At 41.0% G+C, this 20,829-nt stretch overlaps 1 long non-coding RNA gene across 1 annotated transcript; it reads right to left on the bottom strand.

The window, feature by feature from the left end:
• Positions 1-11,661: 11,661 nt before the first annotated feature.
• Positions 11,662-17,661, bottom strand: LOC133121750 (uncharacterized). Its single transcript, XR_009708062.1, has 3 exons — positions 17,291-17,661; positions 14,583-14,671; positions 11,662-12,643 (listed from the first exon to the last, which is right to left on the bottom strand). It is a non-coding gene; the product is annotated as an uncharacterized LOC133121750 (long non-coding RNA).
• Between the last annotated feature and the right edge of the window lie 3,168 nt (positions 17,662-20,829).

Here is a 20,829-nt window from a genome sequence, read left to right as displayed (position 1 = left end):
TGCTTTAAAAAAAATTAAACATCTCTTTTTGGCACATTTGTAGTGACCACTGTCCACTGATGATTTAAGCAGATTGTGTATCTTCACATCTGTTTTTGCTAAGAAGCCGTTTCATGAGAGGAACACGCATCATATGGTAAGGCTTAGAAAACTGAACGCTGTGAGCATGGTAATTTTCCGTAATGCATAAGCTGTACTTACTTAAATCCTGTCGACTAGCTCATGAATTATTTGCAGGCTAATCGTATGTGTGCACATGTTATATATAAATAGAAGAATGGACAACGAAGATGTAATTTTTATGTTCTTCAACTATTTTTTATCAAAACATAAATCCAACTCCTCTTGTATAAAGAGATGTCTGGTGTCTGCTTCTGTGAGAATCATACACCGAGACAGCACCAGAGTTCACTCCAGGTACACTGGGATCCAACCAATCAATTAGTTTCTTTCTAAGTTCATTCAGAGGTCGCTTTCATACTTCATCGGAATCAAAAGTGTTGGGAAAGGTACAAAAATAACCATGGCTTTCATTAGCAGGCTCTCTCGCCTTCTCATCTTTCTGAGCTGCAAGTTTACCCATGGTAAATAATCACTGAATTGAATTTGAAACCTGCTTAATGTATGGTTGTGTGTGTGCATGTGTGTGTGTGCGTGTGTGCGAGCATGTGTATGTGTGTGAACTATTATATCCTCCTGAGATCCAGCAATTCATTCTCCCCCCCTGCAGGGGACATGAGTCTCAATCTCAGGAACCATATATTCTACTATGCTGAAACCTATGCTATAAGGGCATTCATTAAAAATAATATTAAACAAATATTTTCACGGCCACATGTTTGTATTATGTCAACAAAAACTATTTATCTAGAGAATATGGACTTTACTAATATAGTCTTGGTGTCAGCTCCTTCCACAAATGAGTCTAATCTCACAAACTAACATCACATAAAACAACATATCCAATCAAACAAACCAACACTGGAGCATGCACTGTCCCTTTTACACACAACTAATTGAAAAGTATAATATTTAACTAAATCATATTTATGACAGCAGAAAACAAAATATCTGTGCTATAAATCAGTTACTACTGTTGAAAAGAGATGACTAAGTTCTAGTTGTATTGGTCTGAGGGGACCATTGCAACAGACAATACTGTGGTAGAATAATATTGTGTTTCTGTAGAACGCTAAGGTTACATGGTCCCAGAAAGCCCATTTTGACAATTACCTCAGCAATGCTACTTTGTTATATAAAATTATTGTTTTGGAGGAAGTTCAAATTGTTCAAATCTATTTGCATGTGATCTGCTGTTAGGAAATTCTGAAGGTATCTGTTGTGCTATTGTGTTATTATGGGTCAATTGGAGAAGATTTGAGCAAAGGAAATAGTAAGGAATAGTTCAATGCTCTTGCTGAGTAATTGTGGGAAATGCATAGATCTGCCATGAATGATGGGTGCCTGCAAGGAACCACTCCTTAATTTGGCACTATAAATTCCACATTTGTCATAACATTTTAATCACTGAGCTTGGTTTGCAAATTGCTTTTTTCCCTCCACATTTCATACCATAATTCTGCTCACTGATATAAGCCATGTAACATGAAAAAAGATGAATCATTTATAAAAATAGACAAGGGTACAGTTTTAAATAGAGAGCCAGAGCTGCCCTGTTTCTACGGTAACTGTGGATGGGGAGGTGCCAGGGATGAGAGAGGAGACAAAACAAATGGCTCTCACTGCCTCCTGGCTTCGATGGCAACAGCGCCGCCATTGGCTCATGTTCTCGGCTGGAGGGAGGGAAAAAATATCAACGACTGGGTCCCCAAGAAGGTAGAGAAGCCAGCAAGATGCCTCCACTGCTTTCTGTTGCATCAGAAAGTCTCTGCAAAGAAGCAGAGAGCAACACAAACACACACACACATACACACACTCGCACACAGACGCTCACACACACACAAACACACACACACACACACTCATACACACACACACACACACACACACACACACTGACACACAAACATACATGCACACACACACTGAGACACACACTCACACACAAACATACACACACACACACTTACACACACTCACTCACACATCCACACCTACACACTCACACACACGCGCACACACACTCACGCATACACTCACACACACTCACACGCACACACACACACACACTGACACACACTGACACACAAACACACACACACACTCACACACGGCCGCTCAATCACATGCTCCACTTCCCCAGCACTCGCTCACCCCTCCCCACAACCCATCTCATTCTCTCTTTCCCTCTTCCACCAAAACATCCTCAGCGTATGAATCCTGCCTGGAAACCGAGGGAGGGAATTCTGACTGTTCCAATTGGACAAGCTCCCTAGCAACCACATATACACAGCCAACCAGTCAGGCGTGGCAGGCAAGGCACACTGACCCAATAGCTGAGATCACCAGCAGACTCCAGCAGGCACAGTGACCTGGTAACAGTCCAACAGGGGATGTAGCTTGGCCAGCAAGAGCCCTCCCGGCCCCGCCCTGTCCTCACACCATTGGCTTATCGCTGTCCTACCAGCACCCTGCCTACTCGCTACTCACACGCACTTGTTTACTTCCTTATGGATCCATTCAGCCATCTCCTCATTCATTCATTTTACTTGATTTTTTCCCCAGCTCTCAGCAAAGCAGAACCCATTCTGTGCAGAAGGACATCTGCCCCTCAAGGTCAAGAGCCCTTGATGTCAACAAACCCGGATTGGTCCAGAATAAGCTTGAGCAGAATCCATGTTCATAGTAACAGGACTCAGCAGTGCAGTGCAGAAAAATCACTCTATTCTGCATTAAGCTGCTGCAGGATTAGCCCCCTGTCAATGGCCAGTCCTTTAATGCAATATGTTGATTTTGTTCTGGACACTGCCCTGAGATATTTAAATGCAAGGGATTTTGTCACAGCATAGTGATTGTTAAAGTAATGTGATTAAGAGTTGGACGATTGTCGTGTTATAGGTACTGTATTTTTCCTGCATGTAAAACCTGCTGTAATGTTTCAAATTGACTGTTTGCCAGGGTTTTACAGTGAGAGATTTCAGTTACTACAAATGTTTCCATAATAATTAGCCCGGAAAGTTCTACATTTCAGAGGCAATGAGGTTGAGGGTGATTCACATTGCCAGGAGCAGTGTTTTGCATGCATGAGCACATATGCTTGCTTATGCACCTGTACAAATTACACACTTCCTAGAACTTTCTCAAGGCTACTTGTGACTCATTGTTATCCACCCTGTATAATGCAGCTTTCAAATTATCTGTTTACAGAGCCATTGGTGACCCAGAGTGGCCCGGGTAAAGATACCTTGCTTAGCCTCAGTGAGGGTGTGAAGTGAGGAGCCTCACTTGAAAGGTGTGAGCCAGGTGGGATGAGATATTCATTCTGAGAGCGTTACAGGTGGAAGGGGGAAATGGGGGCTGGAGCCTGATGTTAAGAAGTTCCAGCAGATGTTTAGGAGTTCCTGTCTGGCCTGAGGACAGTTCTGCTGTTGCTAGAGCATACGCTCACCTGCTTTTTCTGATACTTCAAACAATGAGCTGACTATTTCTGTCACATGTTGGGTGGCAGCCAGGGATAATAGTTAGGAAACTGCATGTGCAGCTCCAGAGCTTTGTTTGCTCAATTCCCAGCTGGGATTTTGCTGTACCCTTGGGCAAGGTGCTTAACTTGAATTACTTCAGTAAATACCCAGCTGTATCAATCGATTTTATGTATAAAAATAAAGAAGTGGAACTCCTATACTGTAGAGTATCTGCTAAATGGCTAAAATGTAAATGTTGATTGTCTGGGGTACACAAGTAGCAGTCACATTCACTAAGCTCAGAACTTCACTCTTGTATATTAGTCATGGCACTGGATTAATGGCTTAATCACAAAAGACAATAACTGTTACTAAGTTTGATGAGGAATCAAACGCACTTTCACCATGATCAGTGCCTTCCTGTTTGAGCTCAGCTAAAGCTCAGATTTTCTGGTTTGTATGTAAATTGTGACATTTATTAATGCATTATCACTTTATAAAGTAGTATAATGAGCCACAGGATTCTCCTAAATTGGTTCTATGTTGGGTTGTGAAAAAGATTACAGTTATTCACACATTATGTTTGGAACAATTGGCAGAATTCTATTAAGGTAAACAACAAGCTGAAAGACAAAACTTTTTTTGAAAGAAATGAGTATTTAGGGACACCAAACATAATCCATGGGAATGCACAGGAAACGTTGCAAACACACACTCTTTGGTCTGACAGAAAAGTGAGTGAGGGACAAAAGAGGTGACAGAAAAATGACAAGGTGAGAGGCAGTCTGTAGCCCCTGTAGGTTGTCTCAGGTGAAGCCAGTGTGAATAATTGAGTAGGCAGTGGGAGAGGTAATTTCGGTTTGACCCCAGCCTCCTTGAGATGGAGAGCTGGTGAAGACGCTCTGGTTATTAGGCAATGATACCTGATCACCGGCGGGTAACCGAAAGCCCAGACACAAACAGTCACGTCTTCCTCATTCTGTCTGGTAAACATACATCCCGCAAACCAGATTCATCATTGCGCTTGGTGAAACTGTCCATATGCATTAGCCCAACTATGTTTTTAGACTGGTAGTGCTGTGGGCTTTCACTTTGATTAGTGTGATGCAGGAATATTCTGTTGCTCTCACGATTTAATATTTGAATCTTCAAACCAAGATTTTTCTCCCTCCAGCACTGTAATGAAGTTGTGTGATTCCTGTATAAATAATGACTCATTAAAATATGTATCTGCTCCTGCTTACGCTTCTTGGTGAGAACATTAATAATGCCACTGAATAATCTTATTCATGAAGTGCTCTTCCTTGAATATTCATGAGAAATGATACAGATTTTACCCCTTTCATTTCTGTTAATTCACTAGTGTTCCAATATTGAACCAGTAATTAGTTCGTAATATCCTGAATTCATATTCACATAAAATATAAAATTGAATGTTCAGTCTCACCCAAACCAACCCACCTGGTTATTTGGGGCGATGGCACTGTTCCACCTATAACTAACTATAATGAGTTCTAACTTAATAAACAGTCTTAATAGACACTGTCAGAGTAGTCCTTTCTAAAAGTTGCCAAGTTAAAACATCTAGCTACCTTTTATTTGACTCAATCTAATGTCTTAAAATTAGAAACACACTTCCAATGTTCATTAATGGCTATGAGTTCAATATGAGGTGCAGAGGTGAGTAGAGTCTGTTTTCATCTGGGAAAATCTGGTCTCTCTCCTGCCTCTGCCCAAGAATATGTCATGATTTAGCAATGCAGCATTACATCATATCCCAAAAAAAGATTTATGTGTACATGTAGAATGCTCTTGCAGGGATTACATGTTTGCTGTTTTTATCCCCGCAATGATACCCTGAAGTAGAATGGCATGGTTTCTGTAAGGCTAATGTAGTGTGCCATAGAGATCAGCCAAACATTATACCTCAAGTTTTAGATAATCAAATAGGGATTTATTTCTTTATTATTATTATTATTATTATTATTATTATTATTATTATTATTATCTAATAGGGATTTATTATTTATTATGGTGTAGTGGTATAGTTGTAATGCATAATGCCTGCATGTGTAGTGCTAAAATCCAAAGTAGTTCTGTACTACTATACTGTAGGATTTACAAAAGAGTTTGACTGAAACCACGGTATTGCTCTTGGCTCTCTCCTAGTGGAAACATAGCTGGATGGACTGCAGGACGATTCCTACTGAAGTCCACTTCTTGTTTTACTTCTCGTCCTGGACAAAATGTTAAAGACTCATTTAGGTTTGGGGGAGGGGAGGGCTGAATTTGCACCTCAGGTAGTGTTTTGGTGCCATAGCCTGAAAATCAATTAAAAAGCCTAATCAATATTTAAAACAGTTCACACAGGTCCCTCAAAACTGAGGCTGGTGTTTTTCCCAAGGGGCCGAGGGGTTTTGAAGAATTTACGTTGCTTAATGAGACCCCCAGTGACAAGCGTGCTCAGCTCTGATCTGTGCAGCCCCTGTGAAGATCTGGCACACACAGGAGGTTTGAGTCTGACCTGTCACCTCTCTGCTTCAGCGAAGCCCTGTCTGCCCACACATTAAAGCACCGCCACCACATGACACGAGATCACGTGGCCACAGTAAACAACCGCAGACCTGACCTTAAGTCTTCAGAGGAAAAGCTGTAGCGTCTCCAGGATCTGAGCGTGCGGGTAGCTCCGAGTTCACGCAGCGTGAACGACGTAACCTCATGGCAAGGTTATTACAGTAAGTGCTATCAAAAGGAGTCCAAATCAATACATCTCCCTTTTCGCCTGCCAAAGGCCTGTTACTGCATTGAACAAGTTATTGTTCAATAGGCCGTTGGGTCTGTATCAAAGAAGTTTTCCTGAATTGGCTGTCTCAACTATTGTTAACAACTATTGTTTTGTAAACTGTCTCAGGTGGTTGACTGTAAACTATAGGACCTAATGACTCATTCCTACAATGAAGGAAATTAGTGATTCATTTGTTAGCTCAGGATGCCAGTTGTATAGGTTGAAAGGTGGCATATTGAGGGGTTAAGGACACATGGATGGGTTAAGCTGGGGCTATGGGAAGGCTTCAGTAAGGGGAGTGCCACGTGGCAGCAAAGCACCATTGATATCGTCTCTCATCAGCTGCTAATTATTCTGCCTGAACCCAATGGATCCAGTTTCTGTCTCTGCTCCAGCTACTAAACATTTATCTGCCCCCATTCATATTTAATCATAGGCCATTATCTCACTACAATGTAGGAAGCAGACAGACAGACCCTCACCTGATACCAGACACGGCTGCACACACAGACAAACGCGCACAAAATCACACACAGACACCTGCCTGCAGACATACTGAGAAGCACACACACACACACGCCCAGACTGACACTTGCTCTTGCACACGTATGCCAGTGTTTATTTCTGCGATTATTAGAAAGTGAATTAAACTTTGGACCTTGGCAGAGTGCTCCACTTCCGAACAAAAATATACATTTCTCCCTTTATCTACAGGCTTATCTTCTGACTAAGCGATAAGCTTCAGGCAAAATCTTTGTCCTCACACAAAAGTTCCAAAGGTTTGCTAATGCTTTAGGAGATCAGTCACAGCAGTTATATTCCCTCCTGAGGTGATTAGCCTCCAAATGTGGAAATTTGGAAACATGGCTGTGGCCTGGACCACCCACTCCAGGGAGAGCAGTCATTCCTTAGTGGGTGAGTTGCGGTGAACAAGGTGTGTCTGGCCTCATTATAGCAGCGAGACTGGGAGTGCCCTCTAAAAGCACACCACATCAATCCGCCTATGAAAATCCACGACAGCAAAATAAATGTGTCAGTGATCCTTAGGTTGTGGTACAGGGGCATGCTATTCCGCCTAGCAAAGATGGTAACACCAGACAGTCATTCAGCAATGATAATGAGAGTCAGCCACCGTGAGTATCTGATGAGCACCTGACCTCTTTGTAAGTGATAAATGAAAGTTTAACCTTTTGAAACAGGAGAGAGGTGGCAGTGGGGCAGCTGTTGGCATGTCCCAGCACTGATAGGTGTGACTGTGAGTGGAGATATCTGCCGCCCTGGGGCCTGGGTGAGAGTCGAGGGAGGGCCACCTGGCTACTCCAGCCCACTGCCAGAACCTCACTGACACGCATCAGCAGGTCCTTTCAAGACCCAGGCCAAGCAATTTGTACTTACACCAACCTGGGATATTTATTCCCCTGCTTCTCCATGCAGCTCCAGGACGCCGGCCAACAGTAACCTTACCTGCTCCTGAAAGATGCAGGAGCTATTAAACAAAAACACGCACACCCCACTCTCCACAACTGCAGTATCTCAATGACTTTCCTGATTGTGTCTCTGTCTATTCTTTCTCTCTCATATTTATTCCTGTGTTAATTGCTGCAAGATTGGAATGAAGCGGAAGAACAGAGATTTACTGTCCAAGTACTGTTTCAATTGAACCGTCTTTCATGATGGGAGGAATTAACCATCCGTACTGTCTTCGATTGTCATGGAGTTCATGTGATTACAAACACGCACACACAAGACCTCTGAGTCAGCACTGACTCGGTCACCCAGATGGTGTCCCTCGCTCTGTAAAGCAGAGTTATTCTCGGCAGTGGTAACCCCCATTGTACCAATGAAAAACATGTTCAGGACTCCATTCAGCTGACCTCTGTGAGATGAATCAGCTCACAGCCCATCCTCTGGGACCAACCCCCACCCCTAAACACACACACACACACACACACACACACACACACACATACAAACAGTGGAAGGGAGATCATGGATGGAACACATTGCAGGGGCTGTGCAGTAGCAGGCTTATGATTGAACACAGGATCCTGTTGAATCCAGTCAGATCTCCTCTGAGGATTGAAGGCCAGTTACATACAGTGTAAGAGAAAACATACTGTGGGCTCCAGAATTATTGGCACCCTTAATAAAAATGGATAAAAAAGGCTGTATATAATAAACAACATTGATAATGATCTATATGTTATGTTCAAACATATGGGAAAATGATATACTTTTAGTATACATTTACACTCATGTGTCAATTTTATTTTATTTAGTAATCTCATTTTTTGATAACTTTCTGAAAACAACAGGCGGCAAAATTGTGGTAGGGGAGTATCGCAATGATATCAATGATTCTGAAAAGTTCTGGATGAAGGAATGATTGAAAAGACCCTCCAAATGTGTTCTCTAACCTTATCACAAATTATAGGAACAGATTCATTTACCAGGGGCTTTTTTTTTATTTTATTTTTTTATGTAAGTAACTTTGGTTGATTTCATTGATCATTAATAAAGCACACTACTTTACCCATGTTGGAAAATAAAGCTTATGTCACAAAATATAATTTCTTAGTTTACAGTACTTTTTGTGCAGATTTATCAAGGGTGCCAATAGTTTTGGAGCCCACTGTATATGTATATCCACAGTTCTAAAGGCGTTTTAGAGAATATACAGAATACTTCATTTTCACTAATCTGACCATGGACTTTCTGAGCATGGCAAATCCTGCAATTCAATTGCAACATTGTCTCAGCTTGTGCATAACCTTGTGACATCATGACATTAATAAAATGTCACAGCAATACTGTGTGAATATTGTGTATTAGCCAGATAGACATCGATTTTTACTGGAAAATATCCACCATTATTTCATTAAGACTGTCATGTAATCATAATTCATGAACTTATTTTCCAGGTGGATTCATATAATCGAATTGACATGACACACAAAAGTCTAGTCACGCAATAAGCAGATTTTTCCATCTCCAGCTTGTGATTGACAATGGGTGTTACTGAGGTGGGGATACAAGCCACATACATACATTCTGTGACCTTTTCTCCTATCTGATAATCCTGTAAAGGATCCAAAGTATTTTTTAAAGTAGTACATTTTCAGGCTTGCTTTTGTGTGATACTTTGGTGTTGACATTTTCAGTATCATTGCAAACAGAATTCATTCACCATTCATAGTTATCTATGTGAATTTTGTAGCTGATCATTTGAAGCGACATACCAATAAAATTAGCCTTTTTTTTAAAAAAGGTTCAGGTTTCATGGCTGAACGTGTGCATGATCACTTTTGGGCTTTTTCAGTCCACTCTTAAATATGATTAGTGCTGTTTTGTATGAAATTATGTTAAAATCAAGTTCATTTTTGAAAATTGTTTTTAGTTGACTGCTAGTTCATACCTTAATTGACTGACTTTATTTTATGACTTTATAATGTTATTCTGGATTTACTGGCTGTAGTCACAGCAACAAGAACAGTCGGAAATGAAGCATACTTAATCCTTGATAGCATGCTATCTCATGTCAGTGTTAAATACAGTAAGGCTTTTGGGATTGATTGCTCACTTAGTATGCTACAAGATTATCCACAAGTCTTTAAATCAGGCAAGGACATGAAGGAATTATTACATTAGAGCCATGACATGTCATGTGTGACTGCTGGATCTAACAGCAATTTAGACATAGTGTGCAAAAGCATAATCAGGGATGGTTCCTTATTTACATCCGTGAAAGCTTTTTGTAATGCTCCATACCAAGTCATATTCACTTAATAGAAGCAGAAATCAGTCATTTTCACCTGGTTACTGAGAGACTAGGAAATACGGCCTGGTTTAAACCTCCAGGCTTGACACAGGCCGGTAATCTATCCAGAGGATAGTATTCTAGATTTCATCAAAGCTTAAGTGTACAAGTTACTTAAAGCCCTACTTGCACATTTAAAGTAAATTATACAACTTTCTAATAGAGAGCATGTTCTCACCCTTAAATCAACCATGAAATATTAATTCCTTTTAGAATGAAGTGTTTTTATTTCTGATAACTATCTCAGAACTACATTAATAATACATTTTATAGGTACAGGCTGACAAGCTTTAATGGATAGATCCATATTCTCTGAAACGAGTGGTTTTAAACTTCATGAATGTATTGAGACACTCACTGTAACTGACAGATTTATTTTACATATCCGAGAGTGCGAGTGCAACCAGCCTGATGTCCACCAGCATGATGAAAGGTTCTTTCACCCCAGAGTGAAGAAAGGAGCCGCTCGTTCTTTGTAACCAGCATGAACCAGCACTCATTTTCTACCTCCAAAACAATAGGGCAAAAACTGACAAGATGACACATTGCAGTCATCTTGTGATCAATTTGAAGGCAAAAGCATAGTCAGGTATAATAACACTTGCTTATTTTATAGTTGTGTCAGCAGCTGTACTCTAACATGCCAAATATGGACCATGGGCCTAAATGTACATTCGGTAATTATTTGCTATATACAGATTTCAGTGATGCTTACTATTAAAAACCAAAATGGTCTCAATTAACAATTTGGAGAAAAGAACAATATTGTTTTGGGTTTAACTGAGACAGTGAATCGCCCTTGGATTTTCATAGGTCTAAACACGTGGAGACAATTGTTTATTTTCAATCACTTTGTGTCACCAACCATGTAATTGCAAAACAAAAAATTGATCTCCAGCATATGTAAATACACTGCGATGATTTATTATGTACAGATGATTGAGTGACCAACAAGCAGCAAACAATAAAGATGTTTCCTGTTATTCGTGAAATATTTTTTCTATACTGTATGGTGTCGTGCCCATTTACAAAAATACCTCTAATTCTGAGTTGCTCTCCCTATTTCAAGCAGCTTTTAAAGTCAGGTGTCACCCTCACATCTGAAACCAACCAGAGTTTTTTCAGTGTCCATCCTCCCTTATGAAAAAAAATTTTTTTTGTAAAGTTTGTAAATCACATGTGAAGAGTACATTATTATAAAAATAATCCCACTTAGATGATGAGAGCAGAAAAAGGTAAACATATGCTATATTGTGTTGTTTTCACATTTTAAAATGTCAGTGATATGAACATGTGAAGATGGAAATGACTCAATGTGACTTATTTTCTTTTCATGTGGAAAACTTGCAGTAAAATCATGCCAAAATCTCCAGTTCACATGCAACATCTCATTTATTATTTTAATTCACATGTAAAAAAAAAGAATTGGGATTTTCACATGTTTTTCATATGGGTCTTAACCCCCATCAATCTGCAAATAAGTACAATTTTCATTCTACCTCATTAAACATGCATCCCTGTGACTTCTGCATCCACTCTGATGGCTTATCTCTATCATCTGTGGCTATGACGGGATCATTCCCTCCATGGGTATAACTCGATAAAGGGAGTGAATATTCCCGTGCTTTGCGCGGTGGTGCTGGCCGCAAATCAAAGGCACAAGTGTAAACAACGCATTTAAGGGTCATCTGACCCTGCGTGGGGACAGGTAATCAGGGAGTGACCTCAGACATGGCCGTCTCTCGTTTCACATCACTGCGCTGTCACCCGCAGGCCGCGGCGAGGCGGAGAAAGTCGTCTCTGTCTGTCCCTCTCCGTCCACGCCAAGCAAAATCCTCTCCGGCGCAGAGATCCACAGATAATATCAGCGGTGTAACCTCAGCATCTTCTCTTTTGTGATGTGAAATTTTTAGTTATTGAAATGAATCTCACATTTCTCTTCTGAATATAACAAGTGCCATGGCAATGAAAAGAAGGCCAAGTTACAGTAATGAATATGCTCAAGGTGTTGCCGGCCGTAATATTGAATAATTAATTGGAGCAGAGCCCAAACGATAGAAAATCAATCAGTCAATCCTTATTTGATCAAGCGCCGCTCCCCCCATGTTACAGGAGAGCCCGGTGAAACACAAGCTGGAGCAAAACAATCATATATCAACCGAAGAATGCCTCTTAATGTATATTCCATTAAAAATTTACACTTTCCCAGAGCAGAAACTCAAACGTAGCTCAAGGTCCCCAAACCGCTTAGAGAGATGTTCTTCTTGGGGTTGCTACGCTGACCTCATGCCGTGAGGTTTGAGGAGGGGGGCATTGGGAGGGTTACTTTGTCCACTGTCTGGGCTGTGCTCTGAGTCTTGGCGTCCCAGTGTAATGCAGAAGGAGGGGGTCACATGCGCCGAATGACCTCCAGGCTTGGTTACGTGACCCCCCTTGTGGGCTGAGATGAAGTCAGATTCCCTAATACAGGGAAAACAAAAGTGCTGTCAATCAGTCACGACGGGACATAAACAACGCAGGGGAATTCCAGCATAAGACTCTTAGCACACCTCGTAACGTCTGCATGCCACATGAATGATGAGGAAATGCATGCATGTCAGTGGGGGCAGTGCTTCAGACAAATTATCTTTCTGTGCATTTGGTCTATGCATTATGATGGAGTAAGTGTATTCCCATTGCTTAATTGTGAACAAAAGTATTTACAATATTTAATTTTATTTAATGAGAAAAATAATAAGATTAAGTTCATTTTCAAGGAGTCCAATTGATACATAATATAGAAAATATAGAAAATAAAAAAACATCAAAAGAAATAAAAACTAAAAGTGCAGCACATTTGAATAAAAATAAACTGTATATGCAAATACCAACTTTTAATAGATTGGAAAAGTATTTCATTCCATAAATCTGAAAGCCTTTACTGCCAATTAATTAGTACATTTGAAAATTACATCCCTATACAGCAGCAATTGAGTTACTGTTTTCCTTCATTTAAATGTGACACATACTTGTACGATGCCAAGGTTCCATATTTGTTCTTCATTAGTTTTCATTATTTGTGTTTAGGGTTACTCCTGAATGAAGTGTACATTCATATATTTTGAGTATGTATTTTAAGACATCTAAAATAATAATTATGCATGAAAAACAATTGCAACACTTGCTTGCCACTGGAAAATGACCATTTGGATGATGTGGCCAGACAATTTTCATGGTCTCTGGACACCTTTATTGTGCACATGATGACAATATCACATCAGTAGTTTCAGTAAATGAAAATCAAAAATTACACTGGTTACTGCCTGCAAAATAATACAAGTTAACTACTCATTTGAAAGATTAATTTTAGTATCTCTCATGTAATAGAAAATAAATACTTCAGTGACCAGAGGTGGTAAAAATCATCCCCAGTAGTCCTTTCCAATATTTACTAATTAACACAATTCATCAGCCAGGAGGTAGAACTAATTAGTGAAATCAGCTGGCTGAGTTCATGGGTGGAAGAAACACGTGGCAGGACTTTTAATGTCTGACCCCTGGATGAACCACCTTGGTTAGATAGTGAAACACTTAGACTGTAGAAAAGCTTAATAAAATGTTTGCAACGCCGAACTAGATAATAGTTATTAGATATAGAGAAATTCCTTCGTTGTATAGAAAAGCTATAGCTATAGTGTTTTTCCATGTGGATAACTCTGATACTGATAATGATAAATAAGACAATAGAAACACTAATATGTGAGCTTCCCACTCGATTCATTTTACTTTGGATGATAAACAATTGTGCCACATGACATTAATACTGAGCTGCAAATATGAAGTTACATCCTATTTCCTCATGCCCTAAATGCTCTGAATCAGATTATATAACTGTCAATATTTCATTGTCACTCTGAAGGGGGGAAATCATTTTTTGAACTGCTGACAGGTTTCCAGGTGCGGGAAAAAAAGTAGGAATAGACTAATATACATATAAAACAACTGTCACTTTATGATGGCTAGGAATGAATACATAACTGTGGAGGAATACCTTTGGCTCTTGTGAGCACTTTGAACATTCATCTGTATTCATTCAAAGGGGGGATTCAATGGGGGGAGGGGGATCTCTTGTCTTGACACATCTTGTCATGGATGCACTCTGCTGAGGGCAGGAGAACTCCCTCACGGTTACAGCCAGCCTATATGATCTCACAAGTCCCACCCTGGTAGTTAAGGTACATTTCTGATAGGAGGTTATATTAGTCACCAGAGCCAGCTAACGGCAAGAGCTGTGGAGGTCTCTCCGGTGCACTGGCCACAACAATCCATCACTGTGCGAGAGGGCAGGGCATTTAGCATACCTTCTCTCTGGGTGGACCTTCAAAAACCCATTAGTGTGGGAAGAGGCGGTTATACATACTAGGTCCCCTGTTTCCATCAAAGAAGGCCTGCCTCTTCTGAAGTTGAAGAATTTATGTAGACTACATCTCCTCCAGAGTGTGTAAGGTCCTAAAAAAAGACACTTTTAAAAACACGTTTGGAAACCCAGCCCAGCATAAGTGAGGAAGTTGATGTTTATTCAGTGCCTGTGCAATGCAGAGGTGTGGCAGTCACAGAAATAGCTACAGAAATGTTGCACTTTTCCCACTCAATGAGCCAGGCCGGCAGGATATATGGTCTGTAGATGTATCGCTACACTACTGTCATTTAGCAACACAAATTCTCCATTTTCCATTTTGACATAGCATCTGTTCACAGCTGTTCATACAGCTGAATATATACTGAAGCGAATAAGGACATACTTCACTCAACTGTACAATGGCAGTGCCATTGGAATCGAATGCTTCCATGTCCGGGTCACCTGAGTACCCAGTTGCACATGCCTCCTATCCTCTTAACTCACCCAAGCATTATGTGAGAATGATGTCATCCCAAAACCAGCTGGTCTTTCTCACTCTATGAACTTTGACTGAGAAAGCCACCTGCAGCCCACAACATGGTGGCACCATAGGAGGGACCGGGCACAGATGGTCATGATGTGAGAGTGAGAGGGTGAGAGAAGAAGAGAGCAGGGGAAGGGGAGAGCAAATGAGAGATATGGGGAGAGAGAATGAGAGAGAAAGAGACCTGAAAACATTCCTGAGGCGTGAAGTGACCAGGGCAGATTGCCCTGTGAGGAAAGCCTTTCAAGGTATTTCTGTGTACAGTGCGATCAATAGAAGCACTGATCAAAAAAATCAGCATGCTTTCACATCAAAGGACACTCCTGTAGCTGAAAAGAACCCTGTTCACATGGCACGCTAATTATTAATATGGTGTGCAAAGGTCTCTCCTTTCATAGAAAAAAGGAACAAAACAGAAAAATACACGCACTTTCTCATGCATTTTACATTTATGTGATGGGTGCTATCGCTCTTTTCCTACTGAGTAAAGACGGTGCTTTTGTATACCCTGCGAGACTTCTAGAACATCTAGGAGCATGTGTGGCTCTGAAGGCCATGACCAGAACAGCATTTGATTGGTTAGTGCCAGCGTCAGTAGGCATGAAATGTGATACGTTCTGCGAAACATAATGTCAACAGTGTCGCACAACAGTGCACAACAATTTATCAGGCAATAATGTCAATGAGTGAGTAGAGTTGTTTTGACCACTCACAAGAAGACTTTGTACCATTTTAGTTCTCTTACCAACATACAGTAGTTCCATTATACTAGATTGATAGTAAGACCCCAGAGAAACATTGGTGTATTTTATGTAATTTTCTATACACACTCATGTCTCTAAATATATATTTTTTTCCTTCAATCATCTGCATCAGGTCTGATACTGTTTTGGCTATGCAGTTGTGTATTGGGTCCCAAACCTACCAAAAACGAACTATCAAATCACTTTTGCGTATTTCTGATTGTCTACTTACAGCCCACAATTTGTTCACCTCCCTTCATGACCATCAAAAGAAGAGCTGTCATGCTTATGTTTTTAAAAACACTTCCTGGAGCATACTCACTGGAGAACACATATAGGGATATTCTACACTACGCTAACTCCTGCCATGTTAAAAATTAATACCGAAACCTCTTGAACATATGGATTAAGATTAATATTTCATGTTAAGAGCCACTTCAACGGCAGCCCAACTTATCTTTTACATGCCAATTGCTTTCACAATGAAAATAACTCATCAGTTCTCTCATCTGCCGCCCTTGAATCCTCACAGTGTTAAACACCCGTCGGCAATATGCCTGTCTGAGGAATGCACAGGCACATATCTCTTAATGAATCACAGTATGCTTCTAGGTCCCCTCTTCTCTGAAGTAGCATTCAATAGATTTCTCAAACCAGCCAAATGTGATCTGAAGTGTTCTCCAGTCTGCCTGACTATGTTCCTCTCCCAGGTGGTTTGAATAAATATGTTCAAAGATGCTGAATGCTAGAGAGAAAATTATTCCTAGTTTAGACCTGCTACAAATCAGACTACTGCTTGAGTTTACCAGATGCCACGAGCAGCTCCATCTGATTGACACAGCGTTGTTATTCTCTATGTCTATAGAAATGCAATTCCCACTTGGAGAAGTACAAAAAGCTTTCTATTTACTTCAAGGTGACATAATAAGGCTAAGAGACTGAAACCTGCAAACCCTCAGTCTCTCTGGTGGCATGTGACATACAAAACCATAATCTCTGCAACTATGGATAATGTTCAATGGGTTTCTTTGCCGAAAAGAGCAATGTCAACTGAGAGTGTATATAGCCTGGTGACTGCGTGTGTGTGTGTGCGCGCGCGTGTGTGTGCGTGCATGTGTGTGGTAGAGCGGGGGTCTTGTTTACGGCTGGCTCACACACTGCTGAACTCAGCAGGAAGGGAAGACAGCCCTTAGAGTGAAAGTAGGCTCACAGAAGCTGCCTCGCAGGGCTAAAAATATCTTCTGAGCATAATCTGAACCCAGAGTAGAGTACTTTATGTTCCATAAAATCTCAAATTATGTCCACAAAAATAAAAAGCTAATTCATACATCTTCACAGGACAACTGTCACGGAGGAATCAAAGATTATACATAAAGCCTTCATTTTCTAGATAGCATATCGTCACATGTATAATGCATTTAGGAATAAAAAATATAACTCACCCAGACTCTGTTTTAAATGAGCTAATGTCATAATGGATTCATACTTTAGATGAATAATGCGTGCCGGTCCATGGCAGAAGGGTCATCCAACACTGGTGGGATTTATTTAAGTGTGCACGTTTGTGTGTGCATGCATCCGGGGGCACGTTTTTGATCAAGCAGTGAGACAAAGTTTTGACATTTTGTGTCTTGACATCTACGCTTTTCACGGTAGACCTGTCAAAAAAAAAAGAAAAAAGATGCAAGATGAATTAATGTTATCTTTTATAATTGCATCCTGGTAATTGTGGCACCCTAAAACAAAAAGTGCAAATTAATAATGTATAAGATGCTTTGTTGTGTATGTGCTCGTCAGGTTCCCGAAGCGAACCGTGATGAATCAGCACTTTTGAAGCCTGGCTCCCTTGGGTGCACACCCTGATTATTTCTATTAGACGTTTGAAGCGGGGACAAAAGATAAGCACTGTGGCCTGCCCCCGTGAAACAGCATGCCTGGAGGGGGTAGCTAAACTGCAGTATCCAAGCAGCATTCAAGCGCATTAGCCTGTGTAAATACACACCAAAGAGCCGGGCCCCAGTGAGAAGCGGCCTGTCAGAGCCTGGGTCTCAGCAGGGGGGTGTTCACACATCCACACCGCCGCCTCATTCACAGGCAAACACGGCGCATTGTGATTCACACAGTCATAGGCCACCTGCAGGGAGTGGGTGACATCACCTTCACCAAAAATGTCCCTTCCCCACCCAGCCCCCGAAGGGCAGGCTTTGTCTCTGGTCTGCTTATCAGCCACGGGCAGATGGGTGACATCACTCAGCACACATCCCTTTTCTGCATAAGGCAGTTTTAAGGTTTTACTGAACCCAACCATTCTGCCCCCCCCCCCAAAAAAGCTTCCTGTTTATCTGTTGAGTTAAAGTCACAGGACATACCTACTATGATAACATAACCCTGGGAGAGTTCATAACCTAATCCTTTCTTGGTTTGGTGCAGTACTGTAGAACTAAGAACTAAGAGTTATTTTATGAAGATAACAATGAGTGTAAAGTTTTAAATATGTATATATATATCATATATTTATTTATACTTTGCATTTGTTGATCTAAATGTGGTCATTGTATGTCAATTCTGCATTTCTTTGGGCTTGATGTCACTGTTTTGGTCATCTTGGGAGGATGCTGGTAAAGTGGGTGATATGTTGCTGAGCAGGGCAGCGATGGGGATTGTACTGGAATTATTTCATATGTTGATTGGGTGATTTGTAAAATGTAAAACTCCAGTAAACAGACGTAAAAAAATAAATAAATAAATAAAAAAATAGCATAGGACATCACCGTTTCATGCCGATTCAGAGGACTTCATTGTCTACTTCATGAGGGCGCATCATTCGTGTGTTGTACTTTCAAATGCATGAGGCTGCTTGGAAGTTCCCTCTAGCACCACCTCTAGCTCTGGGTCCATGACCTCAAGCATGACGACACAAGCAAGGTTCTCTCCTGACTTGCTCATGTATGAGTATGAATGAGAGTTGTTCTCCAGTAGCCCCATCTGCCACCGTGCCAGCACACGGTGCTAAGCAGACAGCAGATGAGCCATGCTAAGTCCCGACGCATTCCTCAGACTCCCACTCTAATAGCAGCAGCAGAGGCATGCGGACTCCTTCTGAAGCAGTGCATGCCCTGCGCTTCACCCCATATCCATGACCTGTCCCCAGAGTCCCAGCAGCTGATAGGGCCTGGCCTTCCACCGTTACCAGCCCATTGTTTATGTTTGTGTGTGCATGTGGGAGTATGTGGGTGGGAGTGTGTGAGAGTATGTGTGTATGCGCTTTACATTCATGATGTATACCATGCTCAATCTACATTCAAGAAATTATATTTCCCTAAATAAGCTTTTAGGAATCTCAGTGAGGGGTTTATCAAAGTCTTTTGCCATTTATCTCAAAGGATCTCAAAAGAAAGACATCGATGCACAAGTAAGTCACCTGTTAATGTAGCAGTTCTTGTGATTGCTGTACCCAGACAGATGTGCCCAACTTCTTCATTATTGCCCATATCCCTAAGCGACACTTACGGTGTTCTCTCAGTCTTTCTGCACCCATGTTAAACTCACCTCCCTCCCCCAGTCTGTCAGAGGGATGCCGGCTCCGTTCCTCCTGTGGCTTGGAACAAGGCCCAGGATTGGGACCAGTGGTCCATCAGGCTCATTTATCATTCATGAGGGCAGCAGCCTTACCCAGGCCACCTCCACAGCATACACCAGCCAGGGGCACCCAGGAAAACACCAGCATGATAAATAGCTAGCTACTCCACCTGGCTGATTATGTCAGAAGGCATCTGGTGCCAGGGCTGGTGATGCCCGGTGAGCTGACATAATGCCGTGAATTCAATTGAACAGATTGTCCCAAGTCTCCACTGTTAATGGCTGTTGTGTTTTGTTTTAGGGATTTATAACATTCCCCTCACGTGTGATGCAGTAATATGTGGCAAGCATTTTTGCCTAAATTATTTCATGATGTATGAGTATGATGTACATAGTCACAAGTATTTTTCAGTTCTGTGTTGGCAGCAGACTAAATAATGGAATTGTCTGTATGAAAATTGATCTTTGTGAAAGCATGCAAATGGCTTCATCTTTCGTGATGTCACCATGTCACAAGGCTGGAAGATTCAGATCTTTGCACTGAGCAGAGAGCAGTGTTCATATACACTCAGCGAGCAATTTATTAAATAGACGTATACACCAACTTGTTAATGCAAATATTGAATCAGCTAATCATGTGGCAACAACTAAATGCATAAAAGCATACAGACATGGTGAAGCGGTTTAGCTGTTTTTCAGACCAAATGTCAGAATGGGGAAGAAATGTGACTTTGACTGTGATGCCAGACAGGGTGGTTTCAATATCACAGAAACTGCTGATCACCTGTAATTTTCACACACAACAGTCTCTAGAGAAAAAAAAAACATCCCAGTTCTGCAGGCAAAAACGTGTTATCAATAAGAGAGTTCATAGGAGGAGAAGGGCCAGACCGGTCGAAGCTGACAGGAAGGTGACAGAAACACAAATAACTACACATTACAAAAGTGGTATGCAGAAGAGCATTTCTGAACACACAATGTGTCAAACCTCTAAGTGGATAGGCTACAGCAGCAGAAGACCAATACGTCTAAGTATAATAAATACCTAATAAAGTGCTCACTGAGTGTACACCTGGGGCTTGAATCATGAAGCAGGATTACTGTTTAGGAGTTATCTATAAAAATATAAAAATGTTGGTCATTGACAAGGTCAGATGTTAATCTTTTTAGTATGATAGACCAATGTATGAAACTATAAGCTATGATAAAAACAGCTGAAGCAACAACCTGAAGCAACACTAGTAATAAACATAAACCACTTATGTGTTTATCCAGGATTTGAAGCCCTGTTCTGATAAAACTGTTTTAAAAATATGAACTCCCATTTATGCAAGAAAAATCGAAAAACTGGCATGCACGTAAAATATATCACTTCCCAATTTCACTTCATGTGTTATTAAAC

This window comes from Conger conger, chromosome 1 (genome assembly GCF_963514075.1).
Source record: "Conger conger chromosome 1, fConCon1.1, whole genome shotgun sequence".
Taxonomy (NCBI): Eukaryota; Metazoa; Chordata; class Actinopteri; order Anguilliformes; family Congridae; genus Conger; species Conger conger.
The sequence above is the reverse complement of the archived record's forward strand: the minus strand, read 5'-3'. Positions and strand labels throughout refer to the sequence as shown.